The sequence below is a fragment of the Euprymna scolopes genome, chromosome 6 (genome assembly GCF_053919585.1).
Source record: "Euprymna scolopes isolate OS-2025 chromosome 6, ASM5391958v1, whole genome shotgun sequence".
Classification (NCBI taxonomy): domain Eukaryota; kingdom Metazoa; phylum Mollusca; class Cephalopoda; order Sepiida; family Sepiolidae; genus Euprymna; species Euprymna scolopes.
Genome location: NC_136487.1, coordinates 119,092,683 through 119,105,182, shown reverse-complemented (window position 1 = coordinate 119,105,182; position 12,500 = coordinate 119,092,683). Strand labels below are relative to the sequence as shown.

The 12,500-nt window shown below is 33.9% G+C and overlaps 1 long non-coding RNA gene across 1 annotated transcript in view; it reads right to left on the bottom strand.

Annotated features, from left to right (window-relative positions):
- Window positions 1–12,500, bottom strand: part of LOC145277911 (uncharacterized) — a 22,435-nt gene that overhangs the window by 2,926 nt on the left and 7,009 nt on the right. The window contains exons 2-3 of the long non-coding RNA XR_013868244.1: window positions 11,383–11,532; window positions 7,444–7,547 (exon numbers count right to left, since the gene is read on the bottom strand). This is a non-coding gene — a long non-coding RNA (uncharacterized LOC145277911). The remainder of the gene's footprint in view (window positions 1–7,443; window positions 7,548–11,382; window positions 11,533–12,500) is intronic.

Genomic DNA, 12,500 nt, shown 5'->3' with positions numbered 1-12,500 from the left:
ATACAAAATGGAGAAAAACGAATTTTTATAAGAAAACATTTTTATACAAGATATAAGAATATAAAATATATACGTACACATGTTTGAGGAAAAACGTTGGGTTAGTAACCACAAGTCTTAAAATAGTGTTTGTTCACAGTGTGAATATGCGTGTGTAAAGAATATATACGTGAGAGCAATCGGCAGCGTTCCATTCTTTTGGCGTGTGCGTTGGTTTACCTTGTTCTTGTCAATGTGCATAAACAGGGATACTAGTGCCCGTGATTTTTTTTCCAAGATCTTGGGATTTCAGCTTTCACATTGGGATCAGCAATAGGAATATTGAGAATTCGAGTAAACTCGTGTATAAGTTTATACAAATTACAGTTGAGAAGGTAAAGATGGTTTGAATATCGTTTGTTTTCTTTTAAACAAACAACACTTTTTTGCTTATGTGCTCCGCATGAACGGTGCTTAACTGGTTGCGTTTGACGTTTCCGCCATAAATCACCGTCAACTATTATATGTAGTTATCAAAAGAAAACAAGTAACAACGCGTATCCTTCTTGTTATGTTTATGTCAGCTAGTGGAAACGCGTTACTTCAGTTATGGTTCAATTGTGGTTCAGTTGTGGTTCAGTTATGGTTCAGTTGTGCTATGTGACCAGTTTTCCTTTCGCTGTTTTGCATTTGTGTTAATTTAACGTTTTAATATATATATATATATATATATATATATATATATATATATATATATATATATATACTAGCACAAGTACCCGTCGTTGACTGGGTTCAAAAATAGCCTACAGAAAATGGACTGTGATTGATGAAAGTATGATAGCTTATGAAAAGGAGGGGGTTGTAAAGAGATAGGTTTTGATACTCAAAAATTTTACCCTAATCAAAATATGATGAAAGTAAAGATAATTTTCGCGAAAATATATTTTTTATATCAACTTTGTTTCCATTCGTAGCCAAGAGTGACCAACAAAATGATGTTTCCTTACAAAGAGAAAATGTTATATATATAATAATATAAACATGCAAAAAATAAATGTTACCATAGTCAATAAAAGTTACTTTTATGGTAGAAAAGTTCATTGGTTTGTATTTTTAAGTAATTTATAAAAAAAAAAAACTTTTTTTTTTAATTCACGAACCGGTTTTAAAAAATATCAAAATGGCAGCGACTTTGAAATGGAGAGCCCCGTTTTCAATTTGATGGAGGGGCACCTGAGCATTCTGTGTTAACAATTTAAGAGAGTTCCGTCAACGTAAGGAATATTTATAAACATATTTTAATGTTTTTCGTTATTTTGTGCTTGAGGAATATTCGATTATGGCATGCGTAGTTTATATAAAAATTCATTTAAGTAGTTATCGCCTCAACTTTCGTTTTAATTTCGGTTCGATGAAATTATTTCAAGTAAAGAACATTAAAAACTATTTCAAAACAAAAAAAAACATGAACTGAACTTTTATTGACTATGGTAACATTTATTTCTTGTATATTTATTTTTTCGGATAATCGTTTGTTGGCTTTTCGGCTAAACACTCTTACTAAATAATATCGACGGAATATCGAAAAACAAAGAAACAAAAACAGTTTCGAAAAAAATGAAGCTTTACTTACTTTAGTAAAATAATCCGAAACAGCGAAATGGGATATTAAAAAGTAAACGCGTAATTACTTTAGTTTTTTAAAGCAAAGAATCGATATAAATATGAATAAGAGGAAAATGGCGCCCTTTTCAAGCAGAACAGCTTCGATTCAGTTTTACAGTATTGAACGGAATAGTATTACGCCGTCGGATTCAGGGTTATACTATTGTAATGTAAAGAACACGCAGAAACGGTTGTAATTAACTGAAATTCTTCTAGTACACTGACAAAAAAAAGCTTAAACAGATATATAAATAAAAATAAAAAGGTTATGTAAATGTTTTTAAAAAGACATGTAATCACGTGAGCAGGATTTCCTTCTTTTGACATCATAACAAGTAACGTTCTTATTTTTTTTATTATTTATCTATTTTCGAAAGAGTGCCACATGCAAGTGGAGAAAGAAAAAAACAGAGTTATGCAAAATTTGTGTCGAGAATTATCTAAAGTTCCGGCTTTTTGATTTTGGCTTTCATTTTAATAAGAACGCGAATTTATGAGGTGAATTTATTCGACACAATATTATTCAACTAAAAAAATAAATAAAAGCTAACGTGAATTAAGATTAAAGTTAAGGTGTTATTGTGGACCCTCGCCTCTTTTAAAAAACCTTGTTAAACTTTGTGAAATATTTACATTCTATGGGGGTCAGGCGCGAACGAACGCCCAATAATTTTATTATACCATATTTTTTCAAACATAATTATCAAAGTATACTTACGCAAATAGATATGGAAAGTCTTTGTTAAAGTCTGTGCCATATTTCCATGGAGTACAGGTGCGAACGCAGACCCCACAATTTTATTATACTATCCCTATTTAAGTTGAAGCATACTTATCAAAGTATTCTTATGTACATCTATATCAAAAACACTTGTAAACGTTTTTTTTTCATTGTTTTTTCCATACTTTGGGGGCTAGGCGCGAACGCAAACCCCACAATTTTTATGAACCACCGTTCTGCCAGATCCAACATACCCATTCCTGAACCTCGATACATCTTCTATCATTATATGTAATCAGTTTTTTTTTAAATAGTCAACCATATGGGAGCCTATTCGTGACCAGACACACACACACACACACAGACGTTCAGTTTTATATATATATATATATATATATATATATATATATATATATATATATATATATATATATATATATATATATATGTAACTCTTGGTTCGTTCGCAATTAATAGTCTAAAAAACCACTGGACGGATGGCTTCCACGTTTTGGTATAATATGTTTACTATATCCATGCGTGTTTTTATATATTTCTTTTTAATTATAACATTATACTTAATTTTTCTATGATAAATAGGTGGTTTTCTTTGTATCGATAGGCCATGTTTTTATTTAGGGACAATTATTTATTGCCGCTTCCTGTCACGTGACCAGTGTAACAATTTAGCGGTTTTCCTACTAGATCTGGAGATTTCGTTTGCAATCTAGCGGGGAATTCTAGAAAATCTGGAGATATTTGGCACCCACACACCCGCAATTTTAGATTAACAAATAAAGAAAAGCGCTTGAAAATACTTTAAAACATAAAATAAACTCATTCATGTAAGTAAAAAAAAAAGTAGCATTTATTGCCGTTGGTAACAATTATTTATTGATTATTTGTTTTGTTTTTCACCTTTTTTCGGCTAACCATTCTTAAATCTCGCTATAAAATCGATTTTTCCAAGTACATTTTAGGTGGGGGGGGGGCATTCCAACTTCCGAAGTTTAGTTTAAAATACGATCTAAGCAACCCTGCTTTATTTAGAAGTATTTAGTCGAAAATTGTAAAAAGCAAGAAACAACAGCAAAAAAAAACAAAAAAAAACTTATACCAATACAGTAGAATTTAATTATCTGCTAACCTAAATACTTTTAATATGCTAAAACAAAGTTTTTTTGTTTTTTTTATTTTTCTAATTTCAAAATATGTTGCACCATTATTGTGATGTTTAATTTTCAGTATATTTCAATTTAACATTTATTATAAAAAGTTTGAGTTTATAATTTGTTTCCTGCAAAAAAAAATTATACCCTCCCTGAAAAAAACAGGCAAAACTAGCTGATAAAATATGTAAGCCTTCTGGGGAGCTAACCGCTTCAATATAATTCCAGAAACATATAGAGAGAAAACACGAAACATTTTATATATTGAATATACTATATTTATAATTTTTTTATGGTAGGAAGTTAAAATATGGAGTTGGGGGGGGTAGCGATTTTTGAAAATTTCAGACGATAAAAGTTAAAAATCTAGCGATTTTCTGGACATTTCTTTCTCCTGATCTCGCGGGTTTTTTTTAAATCTCAGTTGCCAACATTGCATCACTAAAAAAACACTACATGCTTAATGTAAATAGAATGTGTTTACAATATCGGTAAATTTTCAATGGGTTTAATCACATGATTATTGATAATGTAACTATGTGATTGAAATTTAATTTAAATTAACCACACGTGGTCGCTTTCCTATCATATATTCATCGAAAAATGGTAGGTACACACAAAATGAATGCCGACGCTCAAAGTGTATAAACATTTTGACTCCTCCCTTTACTTAAAAATTCACCAAAAATCAGGAAATTAACCAATTTTGATGAAAATTGCAGTATTTTTCAAATAATGATCGCAGAATATAATGAACTAATTATTTTTACTTAACTCTTAGTGAAAATGTTTTATTTTGTTTAAACAAAAAATACCTTTACTAAAGTTATGATTTTCAGTAGTAAATAAAAAAACACAAGAATTAATTTTTGCTTTTTTTATATAAATAAAGCATCGTAATTTGTAACAATAAAAAATAATTTTTACACTAACGTTACGAAAAAAGCCCCTAAAGTCTGTGTTAATGAAATCGATATAACTCGAAGAAAAATGAATTCTCGCATACTATTCAGGAAATTAAAGATTTAATTAGATTCCTATTTCAGTCGCCTAAATTATTTAGGGTGAAATGAGTTTAGGAATTTATAGCCAAACGTAAATATTTTTTTTGCTTAAAAAATAACATTAATACAGTAAATTAGGTAAAATTTGCATAGAATGCTCTGCTTTACAGTTGTAAAAATGGAACGGAAATTTGAATTTCGTGCCCTTTTAAATTCAGTACATTTTTACATTACGTCCAATTCATCGTTCACATTCGACACGTCAACTTTTATAGCTTTTCGGGTATTCTGGCAAGGTTAGGGGTGTCTATTCCGAAAACCGTTCTTAACATGGGTAGATTGGTAGGTGTGTCAGAAATTTCGTGAAAAATAGTGAATAATTCCACCCCGTCTTTCCAAGCTTATAACTCCTCGAAAAATGTAACTCAAGCCCTAATTTATTTTTTTCCCAATTAAAGGAGCAAGGACCAAGGTTTCGTAAAAAAAAAAAAAAAAAAAAAAAAAAAAAACATGTTTTTTTAAATAAAAAGGTTTTAACTTCGGACTTTACAGGTAAATTTCTAAAAAACACTACTTTTTGTGTTTTAAATTTGAATATATTATTTATTGACCTTCTCTCTTCAATTTGTGATATATATATTTGGTGAATAAATTATTTACTTTTTAATAGACATTTCAAAATGGGTGGCGTGAATTATTCTACCACGTAAATTAATTTAGTATTTTGGCTATTTCATTTATTTATTTATTAATCTTGGAAAATGTTCTTTCTTCTTGTGATTGTTTTTCTTCTGTGCAGGTGCGGCTGGTGAAGTCTGGAGAAAACTGATTTTATTAACCAGGTTTTATATTTTCTAAATTCGCATTGCTTTATTACATTCACAAAGACGTGTTACTTTTTAAGGTTGGAACGATTTTCATTGGTTGAAAATATTTTGAGTTCACACATTTCTGTGATAACTTTCTTGCTTTGCAGAGTGAGGGGGAAAGCTAATTCTAACGAAGCGTAAAAAGGAAAGAGTGTAACAATTAGAGCCAGTTGCTTTTTAGCATTTAAAGGAATCACTTTCATCACATCAATACAGCTCAAGGAGCAAGTATTAAAATAGCAGTAAATAAAACATAGTAAATAGAAAACATAAATAGAAAAGAGGCTTGCCTTTTTTCTATTGTTCTTGGCCTAGGGTCGGAATCAAAGTGTTGTATCTGTTCCGGCAGATACTACAAGCAAAGACCATATGTGGGGGCAACCCCACATATAAGACCTTGATCAATGTAGGGGCAACCCTTCATACCAATTGTCACTATCCAGCTCCCCTACTCCCCGGGGAGTTGGTCTCCATTTCCCCTTCACTCCTCACATTAAAAATCGGCCTTGTGCCTAATTTGCTTGGTGGGGGAGCAAATAAATACCAACCCCATATATAAGACCTTGGTCAATGTAGGGGCAACCTTTCATACCAATTGTCACTATCCAGCTCCCCTACTCCCCGGGGAGTTGGTCCCCACTTCCCCTTCACTCCTCACATTAAAAATCGGCCTTGTGCCTAATTTGCTCGGTGGGGGAACAAATAAATACCCTTCTGTTCTTGGCCTTCGGGCCGGGATCAAAGTGTAGTATCTGTTCTGCAGATGCTGCACTTAAGATAATTTGTACCAGTCAATGGAGGGAAAACCCTCTATACTGGGACAATTATTATTTTTGGTAACCAGAGTGCCCCCTTTTTGCCTACATTTAGAGGAGCTGGTTTTTACCCCACATTAAAAACGGCCTTGTGCCTAATTTGCTTTGGTGGGGAAGCAAATAAATACAGTAAATATAAAACATCATGAAGAAAAGCATACACGCATGCGAATTTGTCTAATAATTTTAGAGATAACCAAAAATGAGGTGCTTTCAATAAGTATCCAGACTTTTTCCATACATGCACTTTCATTGATAGTACACACATGAAACTCTAGTCCTCTTTGAAGTCATCTCCTCCGGCTGCAATGCACTTGTTGCACTGTTGCAACAACTTTTAAAAGACCCCATGTAAGTTCATATGTGTGTGCATGCCTATGTCTCTCGTCACAACCTCTTCCATCTCCTCAGTTGTCTCATAACGACAGCCTCTAAGGTTTTCCTTTATCTTAGGGTATAACCAAAAGTCACAGGCAGCAAGGTCTGGACAATAGGGAGGATGAGGAACTGTTATGATGCTCATCTTAGTCAAATAGTTTGTAACAAGGACGGAGTTGTGAACTGCACCCTTGGGACACATTTCGTGTAAATCTTCTGCATCTTTAGTTCCCCGCACATAATTGTGTGTACAGTTCCCACACTGACATCAAACTGTGCACTTATTGTCTCTATAGACACACGACGGTCCGTATCCATGAAATTCTTTATTTGGCTAATCAACTCTGACTTCCTTACTCCTCCCACACATCTCATCATCCCTCACAGACTCCTGTCTTCTTTGAATCTCTTATGCCACTAAAAACTAATGCTCGACTCATGTAAGATAGTCCAAAAGCAGTCTGAAGCATTCAATACGTTTCTGTGGCATTTTTTCCAAGTTTAAAATAGAATTATATTGCATATCGTTCTTCTAAAATGGTCTCACGTCCAGATTGCATTTTTTTTTTAAATTCATCAGCTTTGACAATCAGGCTTTAGTAGGGTGTATTCCAATTCCTGTTGTAGCTGTTCATTTGAACCTGAAAGCATAAAAATTAGTCAGCCATCTCATAAGATGTATAGCAAAAACATACTGAATTTTCAAAAGCCTACGACAATTTAAAATGCTTGTAAAAAAAAAATGGGAAACTTATTGACGGCACCGCATAAATGGTTTTCGTAAAGTAAATCATGTTCTATATTGCATAAGAAAAAAATGAATATTTTTGTAATACAAACCATATTTTCTGGGATAGTGCCCAAACCAATCCGCAAGCAGCGACAGTCAAAGCACAATTTATATTGGTACTTGCACCACTGCTAAGGACTTCATGGTAATGGTCCTATAAAATACCAAAGAGACGCTCATATTTCAACTGGTTAATAGACGTTTGAGATAAGAACGACAACCATAGTACATGCCATCATTCCTATCATCTGTGCACACACACACACACACACACACACACGCGCGCGCGCACACACGGAAGGAGATGAGGATGGTTATGTGGTCAATGACACCAACTGACAACTTGGATGTGTCAAGTTCGAATCCAGTTCGTTCCACAGAAACACTTTCACTTAACGATGTTAAACTTTACGTTATTCCTCCCGTAAGTACCTGATGTATTTCTAGAAAGAATTCTAACGAGAAAGATATCAGGGAAACAAATGTCAACAATATAATCCTCTGATTCATACGAAATGAAGACATAATGCTCAACAACAACAACAACAACAACAACAACACACGCATTAAAACTCCGTAAAAGTCGAACACTTTGCGAGAAATATGAAACGTTTCTTATTAAGCAACACAGTTTTCTTCCTTGGAAGATCGAACACTTCCTGAGATTTACTATATTCGCAAAAAAAATGCAGAATTTATCTATCTTATATTTAATATTAGTAGGCGGCCAGGTGTTGCCCGGTCGTAAAATAGACATGCATATTATATTTAAATAAATACAGAAACTGAGACATGTACATAGGAGTATTGGGCTTTTTTCTAAACAGTTTACTTCTTGTAAGTACAAAAAAAAAACACTCGAGCTGAGATTGAAACCAAAACTTAAAGACAGTGAGTCAAGCACGATAACCATTACACCAGCTTGACACATCATTTACAAAGAATGCTTTCAAACCAACTCCTGTCATATTTCACGACCGCGCATGCGCAGTCGTGAAACAGTTGAAAACAGATAAAAATTTGGTCGCCTCCTACATACCAATTTTTCAATTTTGACCTCTTAGCATCCCTTTTTCCGGATAAAAACGGATTAAAAAGTTTTCTACGTGTTTCACCAAATTTCAATTCTGTAGATCAAAGATTCATGGAGTATATAGGTTGAGAAGTGTCTTCACACACACACACACACACACACTTAAACATATTCTCACTTTTATAGATATCGCAGTGATCAAATGGTTAACAATGTTGGCTTGGAGTTTCTCGAACGCTGGGTGCAAATCGTTCGACTAGTGGTATAGTTATAAAAAGCATACTAATAATTGTTAGTGAATATGAAACATATATACACCGTTGCTACACTGTACACGGAGTAGACTTCATGATCCAAATTTTTTTAAAATAAAGTCGCAAATTAAATTATCATAAAAGGGGATGTAATTTTCTTAAAGCATTGCTGGTAAGCAAATAAGTGAGTGTTTAAGAAGGATATTAGTAAAGCAGAAAACCGGGAAGTTTAACTGACGCCACGTATGAACAAAAACAGACAAAAAAAGGTCGCCTTTGAATAATAAATCTTAGTATATATATTTATTTGTCAAAATCTTTCACATATAAGTCAGTAAATATGGATATACTGTTTAATACAACCAGGATGGTAAAATGTCTTTGATGATTTCGAGAGAAACTTCTCTTTTTCATAAAGGAAAACAAACTAAAAGTATGACGTAAAAACAGAACACGGAATGCAAATACAGGACAAAATTTATAGTTCTTGTTCTGTTTGTCTGATTAATTATTTGTTTCCCACGAAACAAAATGTGATACAAGGTCAGTTTAATGTGGGAGATAACCAGCTCCCCTCAAAAAGGGATTCTGCAAAAATAAAATTGCCTTAGTATAGAAGGGTTTCCCCTTCCATTGACTAAGGACAATTAATTTGAGTGCAGCATCTGTGCAGACACAACATTTCAGTGACCAGCTCAGTACAAGTACCGGATTTTACGTCACTTCGTGATCCCAATATCCTACATTGCTATGACCCTTCATGAACTCTTAAATATAAATTATTATGTTTTTTTTTTTGTTTTTTTTTTACACGGTGGTCACCACTTATCAAGGCCCGGAAGCCACTCAGGGATAAGGGTTATTGCAAGTACAAGCGTGGAGATTTGATGAAGTGTTTACTTAAGGGGGCGGTTCATTAGGAATTTGTTAACGTTGGGCTGGAAGACATCCAAGTTGTAGTCAGGTGGGAAGCAGGCAGACGGAACAGAGTTCCACAGGCGTGCAGTTCTAAGAAAGAAGCTTTGTTCATGGAATCCACGTTTTGATTTAGGCACAGATAAAGAGTGGGGGAAATTTTTCACAGTGGATTCAGCTAGACAGGTGTTTTTCATGAAAGATTGGCGAGGGGGGACTAGAGATTGGAGTTCAGACGAGCACCTGCCATGAAAATAACGATAAAACAAGGATAGGCTTGCAATATCTCTTCTGTGGGAGAGAGGTTGCAGGGTAGAGAAAAGGGCATCCCCCACTAAGCCATGAAGTCTATTTTGTACTCTGTCAAGGCAGGATAGGCTGTTTTTAACAGCTCCTGTCCAGATATGGCAGCAGTATTCCATCCTTAGACGTACTTGGCTTTTATATAGATAGAGAATTGCATTAGTAGTTAGATATTTTCTGGAGTGGTAGAAAGATCCCACCATCTTTCCAGCGACCTTGGCAACAGACTTGATGTACGTGTTCCATTTCAGATCAGGAGTAAAGGACAACCCCAGAAGCTTGTCAAAACACGGGGCTTCTCCCAGACGAGAGCTATCCATTTCAATTGATGCCAGATGGGGATCAGAGCATTGATGATGTAAAATAGGAGCTTGGTTTTAGATGCATTAAAGTTAACCAGCCACGACTTCCCCCACTGAACCACGTGCTCGAGATCAGAGGAGAGAGAATCAGAGAGAACTTTGTCATTTACAGCCTTTGATGTGTTGCCGTAGATGGTCGTGTCATCAGCATAGATGTCAACGAATGATTTAAGTATGTGTTTAGGGAGGTCATTGATGTAGATCAGGAAGAGAGTTGGGCCCAGGGTTGACCCTTAAGGAACTCCAGCATTAATACTGCAGGCCTTCTTCGTTATAATAGCGACATTTGAAAATCGAAATATTGAATTTCAAGTAAAACTAATTGCATCTACTTTACTATCATGTCACAATAATGAAAATATCTAAACAGTATGCAAAACGATAAGCTAGACAATTAATAATTAATAAAAACAGCTTTTGAAGACAATTAGTAAAAATTAAGCTTTGCTAAATTGACCAAAGATTTTCAGCTTTCAGAAAATATTTACCTCCCTTTTGTTACGATTCGAACTCTCTCTATTTTGCAAAACCCAATTTTCACTAATTGTCTTTGAAAACTATTTTCATTAATAATTCATTTTCTACCTCATCGTTTTTCGTAATTTTTGGATATATTCATTATTGTGACATTAAAAAAATAAGTAGATATCATCGGTTTTATTTGGAATTCAATATATCGATTTTCTAATTTAACGAAGAAGAACTAATTATATTTTAGAATTTATTCAAAACTAATCCTTTTTAGAAATAAATACTTTGTAACAATATCTGGAGTAAATATGATATTGTGATGACTAATCCCTATTATGCCCTAACTATGCATCGAACAGATACCATAATACTTAGTTCACTGCACCTTTTCATACAAAATTTCAGGCAGATCAGCCCAGTAGTTTTTGAGTAAAGGTAGAACGGACACACAGATAGACTAAGAGAAATATAATATGGAAAGCTCAAATTGTCAAAATAATTTGATGATATGCAAAATGCAAGAGGGAGAGTAATTTTCTAACAGTATTGCAGGTAAGCAAATGTGTGAGCGTTTAAAAAGGATTTAGCGGTATAGGACACCGTAACATTTGATTCTGTCGATCAGTGGAGAAATTGTTATGTTAAACCTACCTCATCATAACCATAGGGATCTCTTTGAGCCATTGCCATGATGACGAGTGCCAGGCCAAAAACAAGGGTTAAAAGGATTCGATTCATCATAAAGCTGTCAACGGTCGGTGGGATAACCTTCAATTCAATTGGTGCCTAAAATATGAAATCCTTGGGGGGAAAATAGAAATATTGCATTTATTAATTAACAGTTATAACAGATGAAATACAATTTTTTGAAAATGGTTGCTTTGTAATAAGTAACGCTATGACAACAGCGTATTCTTTTCCTTATTTTGATTCCATTGATATTTTATATGTTTTTTATGTAGAGTGATGTGGTTCTCGGTTGATTAATTGTGTCTTACTGTGTCGGATATATACTCGAGAGTAAAAACAATGAAAAGAATATGCTGTTGTCATAGCCCTAGTCATAAGATAAACGAATGGATAGTTTAGGACGAAGGTGTTTCTACTCAAACTTATTTGATGGAATAATAATAATAATAATAATAATAATAATAATAATGATAATAATAATAATAATAATAATAATAATAATAATAATAATAATAATAATAATAACAATAACAACGGCGTTCCCCCCGATAAAAAAGTGATACCAAAGGGCCGAGAAGGGTCAATAAAGACTGAAAGACTGAGGAGCGAACGCCAATCAGACCTCGGCTGGACAAGCGCAAAGAGAACTGGGACCTTGGCGAGGCTGGGTGCCACTCAAATTCCAGTATAAACCAATGGCCACTACCAGCGAGAAATCAATGGTAAGTGACTGTTGCGATGATGCAAATTCATTTGCAAATGCTATCGAAGGAGGTGGAGAGAGCTGGACGTCTGGGGAGACTTGTTGTCACTCAGCTTCCAGAGAACACCACAGGTTTCCAATCAGATCGTTTGTTGACTTGTGTGAAAGCTCCAGGTGAGCCAATAATAATCATAACAACAACAACGATAACAACGATAATAATAATAATAATAATAATAATAATAATAATAATAATAATAATAATAATAATCCTTGAAGAGGCTTATTATCAAAGTAATTTCAGTGAAGACCAATGGCCGCTACTAACTAGAAATCAATGGTAAACGGCTGTTGCGATAACGCAAATTTATTTCCA